At 37.7% G+C, this 24,020-nt stretch overlaps 1 long non-coding RNA gene across 1 annotated transcript; it reads left to right on the top strand.

The window, feature by feature from the left end:
• The first annotated feature begins 294 nt into the window (after window positions 1-294).
• On the top strand, window positions 295-23,229 carry LOC141569727 (uncharacterized). The gene is made up of 6 exons (XR_012493485.1): window positions 295-479; window positions 3,813-3,891; window positions 5,289-5,447; window positions 15,496-15,595; window positions 21,612-21,956; window positions 23,057-23,229. It is a non-coding gene; the product is annotated as an uncharacterized LOC141569727 (long non-coding RNA).
• The last annotated feature ends 791 nt before the right edge of the window (window positions 23,230-24,020 follow it).

A 24,020-nucleotide genomic window follows, 5' to 3' on the forward strand; every position in this document is an offset into this window, starting at 1 on the left:
CACGGGCAGGGTGAGTTGTGAGAGGTGGCCCAGAGCAATGGCAGCGACCACCACCACAGCTGGTCCTGCTTCCAGAGCTCTCTCCCCTTTGCCGGACTAGTTGGGCTGCAAATCTGTGTCTGCGTTCCACAGTTCTCAGAACAGCAAATATTCCGTTCTTTTGATCTGACTCTGCTACTGTTCCACTTCTAGCACCCGGCAGCTGGGGGCAGGGCAAGCTCTGGGAGGGTGGGGATGGGGTGGCTATTCTCAGTACCTAAGGCTTCTGTTCTCTACTCGGCAGTGAGGGCTTAAACCACCGTTTTCAGCCTTCTTCCCTCAGTCTTTGCTTGGAGGTCTCTGCTGTGAGTGTTCGGTTCAGCCATGTAATGTGCTGTCCCCTCAGCCCTGTGGGCTATAAACGGAGCCCTAGCAGTCTGAGTTCTTCCCTCTCCCGCAGTTGTGGTAGTTCCAGGATACAGCGATCTCAGAGCACTGAGGTAGGTCTTTGTCCTCTGCCCACGTGGCCCCGTCTGTGCACTTCTCCCTTCCCTTCTCCCCCACTGTCGCGATTCGGCCACCTTTAGGTGAATTCAGTAGTGAGCCACTTCGTCTTACCTGTCTGGTGTGCATGGAGTCCTTTGTGGAGTGAGAGTTGTTCGATTAGTTGTAAATTCCAGGGGAGATTTACAGAGGCTGACCTCACACTGCCATTTTGATCTGTTCTCTTTTTTTCCATTTTTTGTAGTCTTAAAATTACTTTGGATAGGGATGAAAAAAGGTGAATCTGTATCAGCAATAAGTTTTGGTCTTTTAGGATTACTTCTGCCCACTCTTTCCCTTTCCTTTCTGGAAAGTCCAAGATAATTATTTAGAACGGTGAGCGGGACTTGAAAATCGAAGTATATAACTAGTGACTCCCAAATCTAACTGTAAAGTAGCAAAATTTTCTGCTATACTTATGTTTGTACAGTTGAATATTGAATCTTCACTCACTTTGAAACCCTTACCAATCAGGTTTTTCTGTTTAGGGAAAAACTAAATTATGGTCAACAACTTATACCAGGACTTAGCTCCAATGGATGACTTGTGTTTCTGAGGAAATATGGATGTTGATTGCCAGACATGTATTCTTCTAGGGTTAGAAAATTACCTGTTAGCGCAAAGGGTAATATTATGGTGAGAGTAGCGAGCTGTGATTAAGGAAACATTTACCTTGCATCTCCACTCCCAAACATTATCATTGTTTCCCATAATACCACAGATTTTCTCTTTGCTTTTCCCTCACCCCCTGTGTTCTTCTGAAAACGAGAGCCAAACATCGGTAATGTGAATCCACCCTTCATCTTATATTTAAAATTATTTCTTTAAGTAGTGTGAAACTTCCTGCTTGGCATAGAACTGTAGGGGGAAAAAAGATGTCTTCATTTCCTGAAACTAGGAGGTTGTGTGTGCTTCAGCAGAAATCCTACTAAGTTGGAGCCACAAAGGCACTATCATCAGCAAATCTCTGCCCATGAAAACCCTGAGTGGCATGTGGAGGAGGGGTGTCTGCTTAAGTTTCACCTTCATCAGCAGTACTTACATTTTTCTGTTTACATGCTTTATCATTTTTATATTTATTCTGTTCCCGGCTACTGATCCTCCTTTATTGCCCAACCCCAAGGAGTAAAAGGTGAGATGTGGGCCTTGATAGATCTTTTTACAGAAATAGTTTTCTGAGAAACACACCCAAAAGGGGCTCTGTGAGATTTCTCAGCCTGATCCTAAAGTTCACTGTAGACCATACCCTTGGACTTGTACCAAAAGGAACTAATCTAGACAATGAAATAATCTTCAACCTTCAGGGCACTGGAGCTCCTCAGAACCTTAACTGATCATAGCAACTCCGTCAGTTGATAATTATTCTGGATTGCTTTAACACTAAATGCCTGAGTTGGCCACCAAAACTGAGTTCAAGTTCTGCTAGTTTGAGAATGTTATGGGTTATAAGAATCTAGTGGCATCTGGGCCTCTTGAAATCAGGTTAAATTGTAATGTTTTTTTATTTTATTTTATTTTTAAAATTGTAGTGGTTGACAGTAATATCACAAATGGTCCTAAGAATACCTGATTTTCCTAATGAATGTTGCTGTGGGGACAGAGTGCCAGAGAGCAGTTTCTAGGCTCTTGGGTGGCGCATGGGGATGTGGGGCTGGGGTAGTGAATGGCCATCGGCTGTGATTGGTTGGCCATCAGCTGTAACCGGTTAGCTAATTGGCTACTGATGTAACTGCGGGGCTGCGTTGATTGGTTTGTTGGTTGGCAGGCAGAGAAGTGAATGGTGGACTGCCGATCGTGTGGCTACTACTGTGTGTGTCTCTCACTGCCGCCAGAGAGAATATAGTGGTATGACTCCCCTACCTATGGTTTCGTGGGTGTTCCTTTTTGGCCTAGCCATATCCTGCATTCTTATGTGGGGAGCAGGACTAGAGACCCTGCAGGCTGCCCTGTATGACAAATGGCGCAGCGAGCAGGGTCTCCCGCATCACAGTTGCCATAAAATGAAGTCAATAGCTGTGCCCTAGAATAAAGTCAAAATATGCAACTTTTATTCAGATTGAATGCTGTTCACTGGGAGGAACTACAGCCATCTTAAAGCCTAAATTGCACATGTATAGAATTTTATAGGTAGGAATACCCTAGAGGTAATTTGGCGTAGGCAGCTACATTGTTGCAGTGCCTTGCACCTCACTCTGTTCTAATGGAGGCAGTGAAGTGATTTATTGTCTTCACCTGTCACCACATGAACAAATATACATCCTTTCATCTAAGAGCTTTCTTGGGTTAAAAAGTACTTCTTATTCAGAATTCCTAGGATCCTATCTAGAACTAATGTGTTTTTTCTTCCATCCTTCCCTTTTGGGCCTCTTCAGGTTACAAACTCTGGCATGTTACCTGGAAGAGGGTCACTCTGGCTGAATTATAACCAATGAATTATATACTTAAATCTTATGAACAATAGTAGGCTTTATTGTCTGGAAGTGAAATATCTGTAACTGAAAAATACCATATGGTTTGTGGTTTCTTGGTCTAGGACCTGCCACAATCTGTGAAATTTATGATGTTTGGGGTTTTTCTTAAAGATTGAATCTTGTATTAGTCTCAGGTTTGTGTGTCTCCCGGCAGTTAGATTATCATTTTTTTCCACCCTGCTTAGCAGCAGAGCTTATTAATTCCCCACCCCTCCATTTATCATGTAAGAGATGAGACGCATATACAATATATTGAAGCTAACCTGGTGAAGCAAAAGTCATTGCTATTTAGGAAGAAAGTGAATTATGACTCTGATCGTGTCAGTGAGGTAAGCCCATTAGTTCATTTTTGAGACATTACTGCATTCCTGTGGGTTATTCAACAAAAAAAGAAGATGGTATATGACAGCTGACCCTGAGAATAATATTAGGCCTGGGATTCAAAAATATTTTAATTCTAACCTTAGCTTTTCCACCAATTTAGTGTATAAGGTCTTTATGTTTTGTTTTTGTGAACTGGAAAATAAAGAATCTATTATAGCCTCCCTTCCCCATAGTGATACCACCATTTATTTCTTATTATTTGGCGTGTGGTGTTTTTATTTGCTCTAATAACTTAAAAGTAGTCTATATTAAAGTAGCTATCGTGTAGAATTGTGATGTTTTAGTAATAGTTTTTCATGTATCCAAAGTTTCTCTTCTTGTCACATTATCCTTCACAGTTGTGTAAAACATTTTTTATCCATAGTAACTACAAGTTTATAATTTAAGTTATTCTATTTAGAGGACCTTGTTTATAATTCTTTTTTTTCTTTTCAGCCATTCAGTTCTGAACTTCGTACTTTGATAACAAGTGAAACTGAAACTACTCAATATGGATGTCATTGCAGAAATACATGTAAAGTCCATTTATTTACTTCTCTATATTGCTTTTTGTATACCACCCAGCTATAAGGACTTGTATTTCATTCATCCCAATGAAGACTGCCCTGGTAATAGTTTGTTAGCAGGAAAACTTTTCAGTTAAGTGAATGAAGCAGGATGGCTTAAGGCATGCCATCTATATCCTCCCACTGCCTTACTCAAGCTTTTTCTCCTCTACATTAACATTGACTAATTACAAAAAAATTGAGTCTAAATTAGTAATTTTTTAAATACTTTATTACTTTGGTGTACTTGTATATACAAGATACATCAAGAACCAGCATAGTGAAGTATAAATTCTTTGTTCACACATTTGCAAATGGCTACTGACAAAAATAATTGACAAATTCTTCTCTTAAGTAAACTGTTACTTTTCCTGGCAATTACTTCATTTATAAATTACACAACGAGGAATTTTGTTCTATGTATATCTTATCACACACTGGAAAATATGTAATTCAATGGAATTTTACTCTAGTTACCATGTTGAATAACAAAACTTTCTTGAGTACTTGCTTTTTTGTGGCCAAGGGGACTGTGAAGAGTATGTAATGGAGTTTTTTGTCAGTCAGAAATATATATATATATATATATATATATATATATATATATATATATGCATTTTAATCACTATCATTACCACATTACCCATCTGATAGAGCAAAAGTGTTTGCTATCCAGGAAGAAAATGATTTATGAGCCTGATCGTGTCAGTGAGGTAAGCCTATCAATTCATTTTTGAAACTTTACTGCATTTCTGCGGGTTATTCAACAAAAAAGAGGATGATATATAACAATTGACACTGAGTATAATATTAATTCTGGGATTCAAAAATATTTGAATCCTTAACATGGCTTTTTCACCATTTTTGTGTTTGTTTTCTTTAACATTACTTCATGCCCTAGGATATTCATTCCATCTTTTATACCATAAGTTTGAGACCATGGGTGACATTTTAAGGAGCACGTTTGATAAGGAAGAATCTGTGCATTTTAGACTGTGACATGATTAAGTGTCTGAATAGTAAATGTACTGCTGTGTAAATATTGGATAGGTAACCAAATTTAAGCTATCCAAAGAAATGATGCGTTTTGCTGGAAGCCGGTAGTAAATGACTATAATTATGATAGAAATTATAAGAGGACCAAAAAGAGCAGGGCATCTCCTTTTTAAAATTGCCTTTATTAAGCTCTTCCTCATCTTCCTGTGAATAGCAAGGAAACTTAATTCCTGGCAGATAATAGTCTTTAATACTGTACTTACAGGATTCTTTCTCTTACCTTACTAAGGTATTATTGTTGTTGCTATTTTGAGACAAAAACATCAAAATAATATAAAATCCTCTACTTTCCCATAATTGTTTTCTCCAGGTATAGAAGATCTAGATGGAACTTTTTTTTTTTTCTGTCACTGATGAATAAGTAATGGAACTAAACCCTGATATGAATTGGATCTTGCTATGATACTTAACTAAGATGATTTAAAAGAAGTGTTATTTTCTTTCTGCCGGACAGACTTAGGCATGTTTGGTGAGTCTTATCACTTAGGTTCAAATCCAATATTTATTATGTTTGCTTTTGTCTTGTCAGTTAAATATTGGTCAATATTAGTTCAAGCTACATGACAACTGGGCCTACATCCCACAGTTGGTTCTTGCTGCACAGTCGATTTTCTGCATCCTATCTAAAGGACAGTTAATAAAGGAAACTACAATCTTTTAAAAATAAAGTAAATGGAAATATTCTTCCCTCAGTTTTTTTTAAATTTATCAAGAGATAGGTTTTTCCCAAAGTACCTAGCTTCATCTCTAAAAGTTGGTTGACAAAGATACCAGTGCTTTCTCTTTCTTTGTGGAATCTAAGTTTAATGAAAATTGAAGAAGAGGTAAGTCCACTTGAAGCCAATGGGGAAAAAAAGGGTATAAAAGCATACTGGAAGAGGGATCAGAAGATTTATGTACTAGTCCTAGCTCCACCACTTATTATCTACATGACTCTGAATCTAAGTTTACTCTTGTGCAAACTAAGTGTAATAATAACTGCTTTTCTTGCTTCATAAGTTCTTGTGAATATCAAATGCAATATTATATATGAAATAGCCCTGAAAACTACTATGTATGCTTAAGAGAGAGTATATTACAATGTCTCTGACTTTAAGACAAATCATGAAAAAAATTACCAAAGGGATGTGCTGTAATAAGTTTGGGTTTTGCACATGACATCCAAAGTTGTTTATTAGAAAGTAACCCTTTTGATGTTTACTGAACCTAGTCCTCCACAGTCTGACTTAGATTTCATGGGCAGTACATCCTTCAGAGATCTATATTTTAGTGGTTAGTGCTATTCTTTAACGAATGTTGATGTAACTACATGAAATATCTTTATTCTTCTCCTATAGAAGCATCAAGAAGATTGAAATAGTTTATATATTAGGAAAGGCTGATACTAGCTTCTAAGAACAGATATGAAAGTATGTTGTTCATGGGTGAGATGCCCCTCCAATAGCCAGTTTAAGGACTATGACTCAGAAAAGTGAGAGAATAACCCTAATCCTGTGCTGTGATGCATTTAGAAGTATGCCTTATGAATTATACTTTGTTTTACCACTGCTTCTCCCACATTATGTATAGCAAAGCACTGTCGTTCTACAAACAAGCAGATGGTACAATATGTGGAAAGTCCCCAGCTTTCACTATTTGATGAGGAGCCAATAAGTGACTTTGAAAACAGATTTCACCCAGAGTCAGTTCTCTTTCCATCACCATATATTGGACCCCCTTTACCCTTATCTACCACCTCCAAACCCCCTTACCCTCTGGTAACCACTAAACTATTGTCTATGTCTATGAGTTTTGGTTTCTTTCTTTGTCTTGTTCCTTTGTTGCTTTCAGGTTTATATTCCACATATCAATGAAATTATATGATTCTCGACTTTTTCTGTGGGGCTTATTTTACTTAGCATAATAATCTCAATTTCCATCCATGTTGTTACAAATGGCACTATTTCATCTTTTCTTATGGCAGAGTTGTATTCCATTGTGTATATATACCACATCTTCTTTATCCAATCATCTATCGAAGGGCATTTTAGTTGTTTCCATGTCGTGGCCACCATAAATAAAGCTGCAATGAACACTGGAGCACATTTATCTTTATGGATGAATGTTTTCAGATTTTTGGGGTAGATACCCAGGAGAAGGATTGCTGGGTCATATGGTAATTCTGTTCTTAATTTATTGAGGAACTTCCACACTGCCTTCCATAGTGGCTGCACCAATCTACATTCCCACCAATAGTGTATGAGGGTTCATTTTTCTCCATAGCCTATCCAACACTTGCTGGGTGGTGAACACACAATGTGATATACAGATGACATATTACAGAATTGTACACTTGAAACCCATGTAATTTTACTAACCATTGTCACCTCGATAAATTTTAATTAAAAAACAATATTAGACTGAAAAGAGGAAAAAAAATAAAAAAATATTTCACATTTCTAATGACCACTTTGTGTGAAATCTGTAGAATCTATAGTCGATGGTTTCTTTTGCTGTGCAGAAGCTTTTAAGTTTATAGTCTCATTCGTTTATTTTAGCTTTTACTTCCATTGACTTTGGAGTCAAATTCATAAAATATTCTTTGAACTCAGTTGGGGTCCATAAGTTTAGTACCTAGGTTTTCTTCTATGCAGTTTATTGTGTCAGGTCTTATGCTTAAGTCTTTGATCCATTTTGAATTAATTTTGGTACATGGTAACAAATAGCAGTCCAGTTTCATTCTTTTGCATGTGGTTATCCAATTCTCCCAGCACCAGTTATTGAAGAGGCTGTCTTTCCTCCATTGTATGTTTTTAGCTTCTTTGTCAAAAATTATCTGTCCATATTTATGTGGTTTTATTTCTGGGTTCTCAATTCTATTCCATTGGTCTATGTGTTTGTTGAAGGTTCCTATTCTAATGTTTGTTATCTTAGCATGATAAGTACAGTTATTGCTTGTGTTATGACATATATATTCCAACAAAGTTGACTAGGAAATAAATTCCTTAAAATAAAATTTTAAATAACATTGGTTTCCATAAAGAAACAAATTACAGAAGGAAATAATAGAGTAGGAAACTTTCCAAGAATTGATTAATATAGTTGTATCCCTTTACATACAGGATAGTATTACGTGATAGTAATATTAGGGCCAACTGAACTGGAAGGGTATTTGGCATACTCTCCCTGTTATTTAATTCCACAATCTCCCCTTACCCTTTGTTCTATTTATGGACTTTCCCAAATCATAAGAATCCCTCCCATGCCTGCTAAGTCCCTGACTCTACACTGTGGTGACATACTCACCAAGGGTAGTACTTAGGTTGATGTCCCAGGATAGTATTTCTTATGTGTACCCATACTAAAAAGGGGGAAGAAACAAGAAATGGTAATCCCTGGAAATCTTGCTAGTTATATCTGTCATCACAGTAACTCAAATGACATTTGGATTTACACAGTGATTACTCTAATGCAGTGGTTCTCAACCTTGGCTACATATTGAAATCAGTTGAGGAGCTTTGTAAAATCTGGAACCCATTCCTTAAGATTCCAATTTAATGTGTCTGAGGTAACATCTGGGCCTGGGGACTTTTTAAAGTCTTCCAGATGATTCTAAACTATAATCAAGACTGATAAACACTGCTTCATATATTTGAATAATTTGACACCATTCACCAGAGTTGATAATAGTGACTTCCTGGATCCATGAAGTTAGGAACTTATCCTGAACTAATTGTAATCAAACCAATCCTTGAAGATCCCTCAACCAGCCACGTAATAGATATGTGTCCCAAGATAAGTTTGAGAAGTACACGTTTCTTCCTAGTACCTAAAAGATACAAAATGTTTATCAAGCCTTTGGAAAAATAAGTGCTCTTGAAAATGGCTTTCTTTTTCATTTCAGTAATGTATAACTCTCACTTTGAGAGATTATAACAATTAAATGGAAACAAACAGATAGAAGTATCATTAACTGCAAGTCTCTGAGAGACTTCCTTGGAATAGATTCTAAAGTAGAAATGGGTAACACCTGTGTTCATGTTATGTAGTTCATGTATGGTATATTGAAGAAAGCAGCATCTACTATTGGGCAGTTGGTATCCCCTCACATGTCGCAGCACTAGTACAGTTCCATTGAGCCACTTTTACTACAGGTAGGTGGAACTTTACATATACCTGTCCATGATTCATCCTCAGTAGTGCCAGCCAGGAACAGCCTTATAAAATAGTGTAGTGATAAATTTAATATTACCACTCTACATCTAGGTGACAGTGACCAAACCTATCAAGGAAGTGCCTTCTGCAGCTCTAGGTGTTCTGGTGACTCCTTTTAAATCTGTCTTGGTTGTTTCTTTCAACTGCTATGTGTCTCCCAACTTCACTCTATTGCTACATATTCCTAGTTGTTCCATGCTCTGTGGAGGGTTAATTTCACTATTAGGTCATCAAGGGCATTTCTCCATCTCAGTGGGCACACCCTCTGAGAGTGCTTTAATTTCCCAACTTCCCAGTCATGAGGTTGAGTATCACAGCTTACTAGAATAGTCATTAGGAAGAAAACCTAATAAGGACTCTCAGGAAGTACTCAGGGTCATGAGACCCTGACCTGTGAAGCAGGCTAATGGAACTGGGGTTATATATTATAGTATTATAGAGAACAAAAGGCTGGGAGAAGGAGTATTATGTGAAGGAGGCATCCTTGCTAGCAGTCGTGGAAGCTAAGCTAGACAGCACCTGACTATTGTCTGCTAATACTTTAATGGGCTTAGGGCTGTCACAGGAAATATATCCTGTATTGGGATTTAAAGGTTATACTAAAGGTGATATTAGAAGACAAAATTGTAAAAATCTTCTCCCATTTGGCTGGTTACCTCTTTACTTTGTTGATGGTTTCTTTTGCTGTGCAGAAGCTTTCTAGTTTGATATACTCCCGATCACTTATTTTAGCTTTTACTTCCCTTGCCTTTGAAGTCAAATTCGTAAAATCTTCTTTGAACCCAAGGTCCATAAGTTTAGTACCTATGTTTACTTCTATGCAGTTTATTGTTTCAGGTCTGATATTTAGGTTTTTGATCCATTTTAAGTTAATTTTGGTACACGGTGACAGATAGCAATCTAGTTTCATTCTTTTGCACGTGGCTTTCCAATTCTCCCAGCACCATTTATTGAAGAGGCTGTCTTTTCTCCATTTTATGTTTTTGGTTTATCCGTAAAGATATATGTGCTCCAATGTTCATTGCAGCTTTTTTTATGGTGGCCACGACATGAAAACAACCAAAGTGTCCTTCAATAGATGATTGGATAAAGAAGATGCAATATATATATACACAATGGAATACTATTCTTCCATAAGAAAAGATGAAATAGTGCCATTTGTGACAACATGGATGGATCTTGATATTATTATGCTAAGTGAAATAAGTCAGACAAAAAAGTCGAGAACCATATAATTTCACTGATATGTGGTATGTAAAAATGAAAACAACAAATGAACAAGACAAACAAATGAAGAAACCAAAGCTCATAGACGACAATGAAAGCAAGAATTTACATTGGGGTAAAGATAGTCTATTTAATAAATGATGCTGGGAATACTGGACTGACACATGCAAAAAAATGAAACTGGACCACCTCCTTACACCATATATGAGAACAAATTCAAAATGGATTAAAGACTTAAATGTAAGATCTGAAACCATAAAATTCTTAGAAGAAAATATAGGAAGAAACTTTACAGACATTACCCGGAGTAAGATTTTTACTGATATATCCCCTCAAGCTGATTCCCTGACAATCAGGGAAGTAAGAGAAAAAATAAACATGTGGGATTACATCAAACTAAAAAGTTTTTTCACAGCAAAGGAAACCATCAATAAAACAAAAAGGCAGCCTACTGAATGGGAGAAAGTAATTGTCAATGATACATCTGATAAGGGCTTAATATCCAAAATTTATAAAACACTCATTCAGCTCAACACCAAAAATCAAGGAACCCAATTAAAAAATGGGCAGAGGACATGAAGAGACATTTCTCTAAAGAGGACATTCAGATGGCCAAAAGGCATGAAAAACTGCTCAACCTCACTAATCATTAGAGAAATGCAAATGAAAACCACAATGAGCTACCACTTCACTCCAGTTAGAATGGCTATCATCAATAAATTAACAAACAACAAGTGCTGGCAAGGTTGTGGAGAAAAGGGAACCCTGGTGCACTGTTGGTAGGATTGCAGATTGGTGCAGCCACTATGAAAATCAGTATAGAGGTATCTCAAAAAACTGGAAATGGAACTACCGTGTTTCCCCGAAAATAAGACCTAGTCAGACAATCAGCTCTAACACATCTTTTGGAGCAAAAGTTAATATAAGACCCAGTCTTATTTTACTATAAGACTCGGTCTTCTTTTACTATAAGACTGGATCTTAATATAATATAATATAATATAATATAATATAATATAATATAATATAATATAATATAATATAATATAATATAATACCAGGTCTTATATTAATTTTTGCTCCAAAAGATGCATTAGAGCTGATTGTCCAGCTAGATCTTGTTTCCGGGGAAACACGGTACCTTATGACCCAGCAATTCCACTCTCAGGTATCAATCCAGAGAAATCCAAGATGCTAATTTAAAAGTGTATGCAACCCTATGTCTATTGTAGCGCTATTTACAATAACCAAAACTTGGAAACAACTGAATTGCCCATCAGTAGACAACTGGATTAAGAAACTCTGGTACATTTATACAATGGAGTATTACTTGGCTATAAAGAAGAATGAAATCTTACCATTTGCAACGATATCGATGGACCTAGAGAACATTATGCTAAGTGAAATAAGTCAGTCAGAAAAGACAAATACCATATGATCTCACTTATATGTGGAATCTAAAGATTTGAATAAATGAGCAAAGTAAACAGAAGTAGTCTCAGAGATATAGAGGAAAAACTGATGGTTGCTAGAAGGGAGGGGGTTGGGGATGTGGAGGAAGGGGAAGGAATTAGACAGCATAAATTGGTAACTACAATATTGTCATGGGCATATGAAAGGTGGTTTGGGGAATATAATCAATAATGTTGTTAAGATTTTGTAGGGTGTCAGATGGGCACTTGTCTTATAAGGGAGACCACTTCATGGATGGTGTAGATGCTTCACCATTGCACTGTACACCTAAAGCTGAAGTTGAATAATATTTTATGCCAACTATAATTTAATATATATAGTCACGGGATATGGAGTATAGCATAGGGAGTAGAGTCAATGGAATTGTAACAGATGCATACGATGTCAGCGGGGCAATAGATTGGGGGAGGGAGGTTGTCACTTTGTGAGGGGTGAAATGTCTAATTATTGCATTGTTTTGTACACGTGAAACAGAACATAAACAACTCATAGACACAGACAATAGTTTAGGGGTTACCAGAGGGTAAGAGGGTAAAAGGGATCAAATATATGGTGATGGAAGGAGAACTGACTCTGGGTGGTGAACACACAATGTGATATATAGATGAGGTATTACAGAACTGTACACCTGAAACCTATGTAACTTTACTAACAGCTGTCACCCCAATAAACTTCATTTAAAAAAAAAAAAAAAGAAGGCAGAATTAAAGTTGATCTGTCCCCTTTCTGCTTCTGGACTAATTAGTGTGTGAAACATGGCGCTTATTATATGCAGCCTAGAAGTCTAGTTAGTTGCTTTGTGTTTATGTCCCACTCTGGATTCTGGGTTTCCTGAAAGCAGGAATATTTTGTACTCATTTTTGCACTTCTGGCACCAGCTCAGGGTCAAGCACATAGTAGGCACTCAGCTACTGAATGAATGCATACATGAACAAAAGAAGAAATTCTAGCAGTGAGTAGTTTTAGAAACTAGAAAGATTTTTTGAGAAAAATTGTAGTCTTCTTAGAATTTATGACCTCTAAGCATTAGGGGCAGGTTTAATTCTTCTTTGAGCATTAGAAAGGGAGAGAATGAACTACAAGATCTTAGAATGTTCCCTCATTCATTCAACCAATGTTTACTGAGGTCCCAATAGCTACTAAGCACTGTTCTAGGCACTTGTAACGTATCAATAAACATAATATATAAAATCACCTATGTAGCTCACATTCTAGCAGACAATAAAAATAAAAACTAAGTTATATTTGTGTTCCTCACTCTTACTTGCCCTCTTCTAGAATATCTGGGATATTTAAGTCCAGATTTATGGACTTGGATGATAAAGCCAGATAAGGAGGAAGAGTTGGAAGTTTTGAGGACTGAGAAAAGATGGTCAACACAGTGTGTAGTGTAAATATAAAGATAAATCTGAGATAGCTGGGTCCATGAGGAGAAGCTTTTAATAGTCCAGCTATAAACTACATAGAACCTCAACAAAGAAATTTAACTACAAGGGTAAAGAAGTTAGAGCAGCATAATGAGGCACCTGAAAGAGGGCAGACAAGAGAAAGGAAGAGTACCTAGAACCTCTCAGATTAAGGATAAGATAGAAGAGAGTGTAAGCAAAGGAGCAGAATTAAGTTTAGGACATTTATATTGGTCATGTTCATGAGGGAATATTATTTGTGTCCATTTCAATATCCCTCCTCCAGCTGGGCTTTGTCAGCTTTTGCCACTTCTGTTTTGCCCCCAAACCAGTGAGATACCATAGAAGAATTTGGTTTGCTCAAGTGTTCTCAATCTCTGTGGTAAGTGAAAGCCCATGATCTAATAGGACACATAGCTACTCTTGGCTATGTCCCAGAAATATCCCAGAACAGAACATAGGGCATTCCATTTCTGCTTTCTAGTCCCTAAAGTAATGAAACAATTTAGGTGTGTAAAAGGTGATGGCTGTGCAAAGAGCTAAAGGAATGCACCAGAGAAAGTTTGTTCATTCTCCACTTGAATTAATCTGGACAGTGTTGTGCAACATGAAGGAGCATAAACTTGGAGTCACAGAGAACAGGGTAAGATTCCTGGTTTCATTATGTATGACCCTGAGCCAGTAACTTCAGAGCTTCTGTTTCATCTATAGGGTGATGATGATAACTGACAGAGTTGGGATAATGCATGTGAAAATCTTCAGTTTCCAGTAATCTTTTTTTTTTTTTAAAGATTTTATTGGGGAAGGGGAACAGGACTTTATTGGGGAACAGTGTGTACTTCCAGGACTTTTTTCCAAGTCAAGTTGTTGTCCTTTCAATCTTAGTTGTGGAGGGCGCCGTTCAGCTTCAAGTTGTTGTCCTTTCAATCTTACTTGTGGAAGGCGCAGCTCAGCTCCAGGTCCAGTTGCCGTTGCTAGTTGCAGGGGGCACAGCCCACCATTCCTTACGGGACTTGAGGAATTGAACTGGCAACCTTGTGGTTGAGAGCCCACTGGCCGATGGCCACTGGGAATCGAACTGGCAGCCTTCGGAGTTAGGAGCATGGAGCTCTAACTGCCTGAGCCACCGGGCCGGACCCCAGTAATCTTTAACAACACAGATCTAAAGCATTCCCCGTTCAAGGGAGATCCTTTGCAGGTTACCAGATATTCTGCTCCCCATAGGGAGGTTTTATACAGTTTCTGCTGACCTTGTTTGCTATTCTGACAAAGTCATGAAACCATTATCTGAATGTGGATTGTCTATTTTTTTGCTTTACCATTTTTATGACTTCAGAAACAATGTATGAAAATTATAAAAAATTAGAACAATACAAAGCAGAATAACTAATATTAATTGAGCACTACATGCCTTTTCCATTTTATTGTCAAGATAGCCCTATGAAATATGTACAATTTTAGCTCTCTGTTACATATGAAAAATGAACTTAGAGAAATGAAATAACTTATATAGGGTCCCATGCCTTAATAAGTATCAGATCTATGATTAAAATTTAATCCTCCTCCTTAGTAGAAAGTGAAAGTAACCCATAAATTCACCCCACAGATTACAGTTTGTCATTTGTCCTGCACAGGATTGTACTATGTATATATCAATCTAGTTTGTTTTTAGAAAGTGGGCTCATATTATACATTTTCTTTTAAAATGTGATTTATTCAATTCAGAATATGTTGTAGACATCTTTCTGTATCTATACATATATATTTACCCTCATTTTTTGAAGTAATGTACCTTTTTATTACTGATAATTTTCTACATTTGGAATTCTGCATAATTCTGTCTGAAATTAAAACATTAAACATTTTAAAAACAAATTAAAAATCCAGCTTTCTTTTCAAGTGCTGGACAGTGCAATAGTTTTTTATCTTCTTGCTTTGCCTCTTCCAGTTTCAACCCATTTTAAAAAATAGCTTCATAATATTCTTCATTATTTTGATGAACTATAATTTATTTAAACAATTCTAAATTACAGTTCATGTCAATGGATATATTCACTTCCACATTAATGGACATTTAAGTTGCTTCTAATTTCTCTCTATTATAATCAATGATGCAACAAACATCCTCGTTTGTATTTCATTGTACACTTGTCTAAATGTTTCTGTAGAATATATTCTAAAACTTTAATAGCACAGTAAATCTGTTTATCTTGATAGATATTGCCAAATTGCTTTCCAAAGTGGTGGCACCAGTCTACACTCTGGCCATTCCCGTGGGAGCATGCCCATTTCCCCACATCTCTACCAACAATGGGCGGTATGTACTGTTTTCACCTTTCATCTATTATAAGTGAAGTTTAACATATTCCCATGTGTTTACTAGCTAAAGGTATTATTTCTTGTGCAAATTGTCTCCTAATTATTGTTCATTTTTTAACTGGTTAAATTATTTTTATTTATTTGTAGATGTTATAATATACAATGAATATTTTGTGGTATTTTCAAATGCTTTAGTTTTGCTGATTATTAAAATAATGAATTTTGATTGTAGAAAAACTGTAAAATGATGAAACCAACAAGTACAAAAGAAAATTTATTTTAAAATTGTTTTAACTAATTAAAAACAAGCATTAATATTTGATGCTTATTTTCCACATATATAATTATAGAAAGAAAACATAGTATCATTGGGGAAAATATAGGAAAAAATTAAACACTATAGGTAAGTCCATCATATCTTAACCTAATTGGGTTAATGATTTATGTGCAGTTTCATATTCTACTTTATTGCTTACCAATGTATTGAAAACTTTCCCCAGGCCATTAAAAATTCTTCCAAAACTGTAATGAATTTTTAACAGCTTTATTGAGATAAAATTTGCAGATCATAAAGTATACCTATTTAAAGTGTACAATTGAATGATTTTTAGTATATTCACAGAGTAGTTCAACTATCACCACAATCAATTTTAAAATATTTTCATAACCCCCAAAAGAAACCTTGTACCTATTAGCAATCACTCATCATTCCCCCCATCTCCTAGCCCTAAGCAACAACTAATCTATTTTATGACTATAAAATTGCCTTTTTAAAAATGAACTTCAAATGCTTGCTTATTTGTTTCTACCTACCAATATGGGCACAGACACCTTCTTGAAGTCCTCCAGATGGTATGTGCTCAAGAAATGTAAACTTATGCTTACTTAATAAGGTAGACATTTTACTACATGGTGTGCAATTACATAGCTTTGGGTATACCAAAAGTCAAATACTGTCCTGAGGCAAAATATCTGTTTATGTCTGGAGGCTGAACTCTAGCATATTAATCAAGGCTAGAGGTATGTAAGAGAAAGTCATTCATCCACACAAATGTGGTCTTACTTCATCCTGAACTTCTGCTTGAAGTAAACCCCTCATTTGTCCCAATTCTTCCTATAGAAGACTTATCAAGTCTTCAAAGTCCATTTCAAATGCTATCACCTCCTCCTCAATGCCTTTCCCGACCCTTTGCGGGTTTAATCCTTTATTGTCCTGTAGTTTTTATAGTATTTTAAACTCCTAGTTATAGCACATTCCACATTCAATTTGGTTAAACCTAAACACATACCAGACCCTGGGCTGGGCACAGAATTATAGAGATGAGACTCTATAGTACAAGAAGCAGTATTGGATAGTGGTAGCCAGAACATGGACTCTAGTACAGACTGCATAGGTTCAATTCCTTACTCTGCTTTAAATTAGCTATGGAGCCTGAGGAAAGTTATCTACATTCCCTGAGCCATACCCTTGTGATCTGTAAAGTGTGAATAAAATCAGTGCCTTCCTCATAGCCTTGTTATAAGGATTAAGTAAAGGAGACAGTCCCTTTAAGTAACCTGACACAAGTCAGTAATAAAACTTTTTGATTAAATCATTAAATCAATTGGAATTAAATTGAAAGTCCATTCAGGAGGGGGCCAGGGAACAGGCTGGCAGGCCCAGCCTGCCAGGGATCTTCTTAGGTATTAGAATATCAGTGCCTCTTGCTTAATTCTCCAAGTCAGTGGGTAGAGTGTTTGGGAATAGGAAACTCATGAACTTTGGACAGCATGTGTATATTACATCCACCCACTCAGTCACCACAACTGTCTCACTTCCTTTTTTTCTATCACCTTAAGAACCAGAGCTCAAGAAACTTTGTTTTTTATTTTATTTTTCAGTCAAAACAAGACCTGGTGGCATACACTTGTTTTTTGTTGTGGTTGTTGTTTGTTTGTTTTGTCTCCCATTCTGTGTATATTCATGTAGCCAATGGATCCAGTCTTGATTTTCAATTATGTTCTTTGCTGTTCCAGTAGACTGATCAATTATATTGGCTTTATATTTTAGAGAGAGAAACCGTGGCCCAGTAGGACAAAGCATCTCCACTCTGCCTAGACTAGAAGGGGCTTCTTCCAAATACGTTTTTGAGGGTGATTGAGCAGAATATGTAGTATTAAAGGATGTAGCAGCATGAGTGGCAGAGTAACATATTTAAAAGTTGTCTGAGTTCTGCTTCTGACCCTGACCTTCACTGTGCAGCCTTGAACAAAGGCTAGTTTTTCCCCTTGCACAACTGAAGCAAAGTATGACCCATGGTAATCTCAAAAGGTTCTCTAGGCTATTATTTTCTGTTATTCTAAGTATGGGTCTGGAATTCATGGCAAAAGGGGGAGTTGGGTGTCCTGTAGAAACTCCGCTTCTCCACCCTGGGCTCTCTGCTTTTTTCTCTCCTCTCCTCAGTGGTATGACAAGCTCCTATGGCTCTTTTCTAAGCTCCAGTCCTACCATATTCTCTTAGGAGGATATTCCAGCGCGGAAACCCCATCATTTCTATTCCCACGTGGCTGGTCCAAAATTATCTTTTGCTGAAAACAGCCTCTCCCCTTCAACATTTCTTGAGTTCTATTTGTGGCCTTATTGTTGCCCAAGCTGTCCAGATCTACCACATGAGCAGTGTCTGTGCTCTTCATTTAGCCATGATTCACTCTGACACATAGACAAATCCTAGCCACTCTTCTTCCCCCAGTCTCTGGCATTTACTTCTTCTACTCTGATTTAATCGCCATCATCTTATATTTATCCATTTGTTGCAAAAGCATCCAGACTGGTCTCCGTGCTTCTACTCTTGGCTCTCTAGCATCTACCATAGAGAAGCCAGTGTATTCTTTCTTTTTTTTTTAAATTAAATTTATTGGGGTGACAATTGTTAGTAAAATTACATAGATTTCAGGTATACAATTCTGTATTACATCATCTATAAATCCCATTGTGTGTTCACCACCCAGAGTCAGTTCTCCTTCCATCACCATATATTTGATCCCCCTTACCCTCATCTCCCACCCCCCACCCCCCTTACCCTCTGGTAACCACTAAACTATTGTCTGTGTCTATGAATTTCTGTTTCTCATTTGTTTGTCTTGTTCTTTTGTTGTTTTTGGTTCATATACCACATATCAGTTAAATCACATGGTTCTCTGCTTTTTCTGTCTGACATATTTCGCTCAGCATTACACTCTCAAGATCCATCCATGTTGTCACAAATGTTCCTATATCATCTTTTCTTACCGCCGAATAGTATTCCATTGTGTATATATACCACAACTTCTTTATCCATTCATCTATCGAAGGACATTTTGGTTGTTTCCATGTCTTGGCCACCGTAAACAAAGCTGCAATGAACATTGGAGCACACGTGTCTTTATGTATAAATGTTTTCAGATTTTTTTGGTATATACCATCCCCATGTTCAGATTCCTTATCTCAGAGTAAAAGCTAAAAATCCTTTAAATGACCTACAAGACCCTACATGATATATTACCCTTTAACCATCCCCTTTTCCATCATATCCTCTACCAATTCCCCACTTCACTTACTCTGCCAGGCATGTTCTTTCCTCAGGACTTTTCCACTTGTGGTCCTCTGTTCCTGGAATTATCTTTCGCCAGATATCTGCCAAGCCTGCTCCCTCAATTCATTCAAGTCTCTGTTCAAATTATGCCTTCCTCTGAGAGTACATGCCACCTTATTAATCTTCATATTAGTTTTATATAATTGCCATAACAAATTATCACAAATTTAGTGGCTTAAAACAACACAAATTTACTATCTCGCAGTGCTAGAGGTCAGGAGTCTGCCACAGATCTTATTGAGCTAAAATCAAGATATCGGCAGGCTATATTCCTTTCTGGAGGCTCTGGGAGATAATCCATTTTCTGCCCTCCTCAGCTTCTAGAGGCCACCCAAATTCCATGGCTCATGGCTCCTTTCTTCCATCTTCAAAGCCAGCAAAATTGTACCTCTCTGTGCTTTTTATCATAGTTACGTTTTTTTCTAACTCTGACTCTTCTGCCTCCCTCTTCCACTTATAAGAAGCTTTGTGATTACATTGACACCACCTATCTAATACAAACTAATCTCTATGTTAAGGCTAATTGATTAGCAACCTTAATTCCTTCTGAAAATATAATTCTCCTTTGCCATGTAAACTAACACATTCACACATTCTGGGAAATAGCATGTGGACATTTCGAGGGGTCCAGTATTCTGCCTACTATACCCTCTGTCCCATAGCACTGCTTCATTTTAACTTCATGGTTCTCATCACCACCTGACATGTTATATACAGTATATCTAGCAGATAAAATCAGAGTTGTTCTGGTTACTGTTGAAACCAGTAGTATGTAGTTTCATGTTTAAAATCCAGATCTCTGAAGAAAAACAACAACAACAAAAAGAAGCCTTGGCTTATGGCATTTGCCAATTTCAAGCTACCAACATGATGTTACTAAACGTGAATTTGGAAAGAAGTATGCACAGTCAGCTCTTGAGATTCAAGATGGTTCCAGCACCCCAATCGTTGAAATAGTCACCTACTCCTTCCTTTCCCCATTGCCCCCTAAATTCCATCTGCAAATATGGTTCCCTCCCAATTTCCTCCTAAAGGATCCCTAAGGATCCCCAGAACATAGATTAAAAATCTGTGGGTGAATGTGACATCTTTAGGGTACAGATGGGAACACTGAGGTCCAGAAAAGGGGATGAACCCAGGTTTCCTAATGCCCATTTCAGTGTTTTTTTCCATTGTATTATACTGCCAATAGCCTGATTAATCTCCCATTCCCCTGCCTCCAATTTCCCCACCCTATTCCACTGGTATGCTGCCAACAAATTTGGCTCTAAAATACTTTCAGCAGTAGCATGTCCCAGCTCCGCTTTAAAACCTTCTATGGTTCCCATGGAAGCCTATAAGGTCAAATTTAGGAATCTTGGCATGGTCTTTAATACTCTCCACAATTTGCACAAGCTTTTCCCTACCTTTTTATATATATACCAAGTTAAAGTCTAATTGATTTTCTCCCTCTTCACCAGGATTCTTTTCGCCCTTGCTGCCTCTGGGCTTTGGCGTTTCCTCTCCTCTTTGTCTCCTCCTCCTCCTCCTCCTCCTCCTCCTCCTCCTCCTCCTCCTCCTCCTCATTTTTCTCCTTCTCCTTCTCCTTCTTCTATTCTCTCTCTCTCTCTCCCTCCCTCCCCCCTCCTTCCCTCTTTTCCTCCCTCCCTCCCTCCTTCCTCCCTGGAATTCCCTTCCCATCCTCTTTGTCTATCCAGTGCTAACTAAGTCTCATGTCCCAGCCCACACTCTGGGAAGCTTTCTTAGACCACTGCAGTCCATGGGATTTTTCACCACCTCTGTGTTCCCATTGTATAAATAAGCTTCTGCCATTCCCCTGCCCCTTAGTATGTGAGGCTTGCTATTGTTATTTTGCTTTTAAACACATCTGCCTATCTCTTATGTGTCTTTGGGTTACAGTTTATATGTATGTATCTGTGTGTTTAAATGAGTGTTTATGTGCTTATATGCATATATTGTCTGCTTATTTTCTACTTGGGTGTATGGATCTGTGTTTCAATGTTTGTTTTTGTGTGTCTATGTGCATGTGCATGTCTGTGTATATCTGTGTGTCTGTGTGACTGTTTTATGTGTGTTGTGTGCTGTATATCTCTGCATGCATATTTTGTGTATTTTGCATCAATGTGCTAATATTTATGCCCGTGGCCATTTTATACACATATGTATACCTACATTTATGTTTATATGTGTCCATATGTATCTGTGCATCTATGTTTATATGTGGTGTTTGTGGGTTTGTGTGTGTATGTGTGTTCTGGAATAAGACCTGTGTGGATTTCCTCTTTGCACCATTGCTGTCTTCCAACTCAGTCAAACACAAGGTGCACAGGCATACAAGAAGGTCTTCACTAAAGTTTGCACACTACTGAATTGCTCCAATATGCCCTTTCAACCTTTTTCTAGGAAGGTGCGCTATGGAAATGGAAGTACACACAGAGTCACAGTGACCTCTGGATACTGGACCTCATAAGATATGAGTTGTTTTCTCTGCTATTCACCCACAATATGTGTGCTCTTACCACATGTATACCATCATCCCAGGGAGCACTGGGTTTGAAGATAAAGAAAATGTGAACTCTCCGGATTAAAGCAACTATTCATCTCCATCTCCTCTCCTCTTCTACCACCTCATTTTTCTTGGCTCAGCTCATATATAGCCCTAGGGAATGCAGAAGAAAGGCACAGGCTCTGGAAACAGACCAACTTGAATTGAAAATCTCCCTTCTGATACTTACTAACTGTGTGACTGTGAGTATGTCCCTTGGAATCTTTAGACCTCAGTTTTCCTTAACCAAAAAAAGTGGGGGGAAGGGGGAGTTAATAATATCTTCCAAGTAAGGTGAGGCCTAGGGATAATATATCCAGCAGTAGTTTTTATAAAGGTAATTTACATATCACTTCCCCTGGGAAGTCTTTTCACACTACTCACTAGATGTTGTCTGAACTGCAAGGTTTAAAGCTCAATAATCCTCCTTGTATCAATGTGTATGTGTGTGTGTTCCCATTGGTGTATCCATATGCATCTTGACTCTATATATACTAAAATATCACCAAGCCAGGAATCATGTCTAACATTTCTTCTCTTTCCTTTACATCATCCAGAGAAGGTCTAGAAAAGTTTTATAAGTGGTCATTAAAGATAGGAAGGAAACAGAATAGTGTGGTGCTTAACAGTATCATTTTTGGAGACACACAGATATGGGATTGGAGCTTGTCTAGGCAGTTTCTATACAGATAAGTGATTTCACTATTCTGGGCCTCAGCCTCATTTGTAAAGTGGTGATTTATTCAATTAATCCATTAAAAAATATTGTCTATTATATGCCAGGCATTGTTTTAATCATAGGGCATATAGCAGTGAACATGAAATGCAAAAGGTCCTGCTTTCATGGGGCTTATATTCGAGAGTAGGAGAAAACAACAAACAAGTAAACCGGTAAATGTACACTATGCCAAGTATGGTGAATTCTACAAATAAAAAGAAAATCAGTGAAAAGGAGTTAAAAGTGCCAGAAGAGACACAAGAGTAAGTACAATAATACCCAACTGAGGGTCTATAAGTTTCAAGTGAAATAATTTACACAAAGTGCTTAGTACTGTGCCTAGAAGAGATTAAGAAATGGTAATTATCATTACTATAGTTTTTATTGTATATATAGTGTAGTTTCACTTCAATAAAATATCTGAAAAGATATAAACATCGACCCTAACAGTGCTCATGTTAAAACTGGAAAAGCTGAGATTCAGAGAGACGTAACTTGCCCAAAGTCTCAGAATGAAGTGAATGCAGGGCCACGTCTGTCTCTGGGCTTCCTGACTTTCCTTTCAATGCTCTTCTTGTTCAACAGTGCTACTGAGCCCATTACAGGACTGGAAGTCTTCACCAGAGAAATACTGTACACATTCTCCAGGACATTTATTTATCTTCAGAGAGGTTCTTTCTATCAAGAGTCAAAAGGCAGTTCAAAAAATACAGTCACCAGAGCAGAGAGAAATTGACACCAGTCTAATGGGTCATGGTCTTCCAGATCTTCATTATGTATAGAGGAAGGTATGTGTTTGGGGGGGGGGTGTGGGTGTATGTATGTGTAGATATATGGTGATAGTGGTGGCAGGGTGTTGGTTGGAAAATACAAAAAGGGTTCTCCAAAGTTCAGGGCTCCATGAATGATGACCCAATGTAAAAGAATGACTAGAAGTGCCAGTGAGGTGGACTGAATGAAGTAACCAAAAAGCAAGGGACAATCAGACAAGGGGGATTGAATCCGTGAGGCAGAAAGGCTTGACAGAATTCCACACGACAATAGCAAGGCCGAAAATGCTAGAGTCTCCTCTTAGCCTTTGCACAGCCTCAGATCCTCTGTATGTAACCACCTCTTGGCAAGCATATGGAGGAGAAAATGTCTCTTTTCGGAGTCTCACTCCCCCTATCTGTGAAGCTCACCCCTCCCCGAAACAAGGTCTCTCTTATCCCTCTAATCAAAAAGAAAGTTAAGATTAGATGTTACTTACACGTCAGTGTGAATTTATTGGATGCGTTTCTCCTTTTGGAAGTGTTTATATTTTCAAAGTTTAGTAGACTGTGGGCAGTGCCAAACCTAGAGGTAGACTGCTGGTAGACTTACAGTCACTCTGGTGCCTGTGAAGAAAAGCAATTAAACTTCCTAGGAGGCTTAATGTCACTCTCTTGCAGGTCAGGGGTTTGTACCAATTGAAAGTCATTGAAAAGTTCAACCTAATAGAGCATACCACTATCAGGTCCCTCAGCGAGTACACTGGATGCTAGACTTAACTTTCCCTTACAAATAAATA

Source organism: Rhinolophus sinicus, chromosome X (genome assembly GCF_036562045.2).
Source record: "Rhinolophus sinicus isolate RSC01 chromosome X, ASM3656204v1, whole genome shotgun sequence".
Lineage (NCBI taxonomy): Eukaryota > Metazoa > Chordata > Mammalia > Chiroptera > Rhinolophidae > Rhinolophus > Rhinolophus sinicus.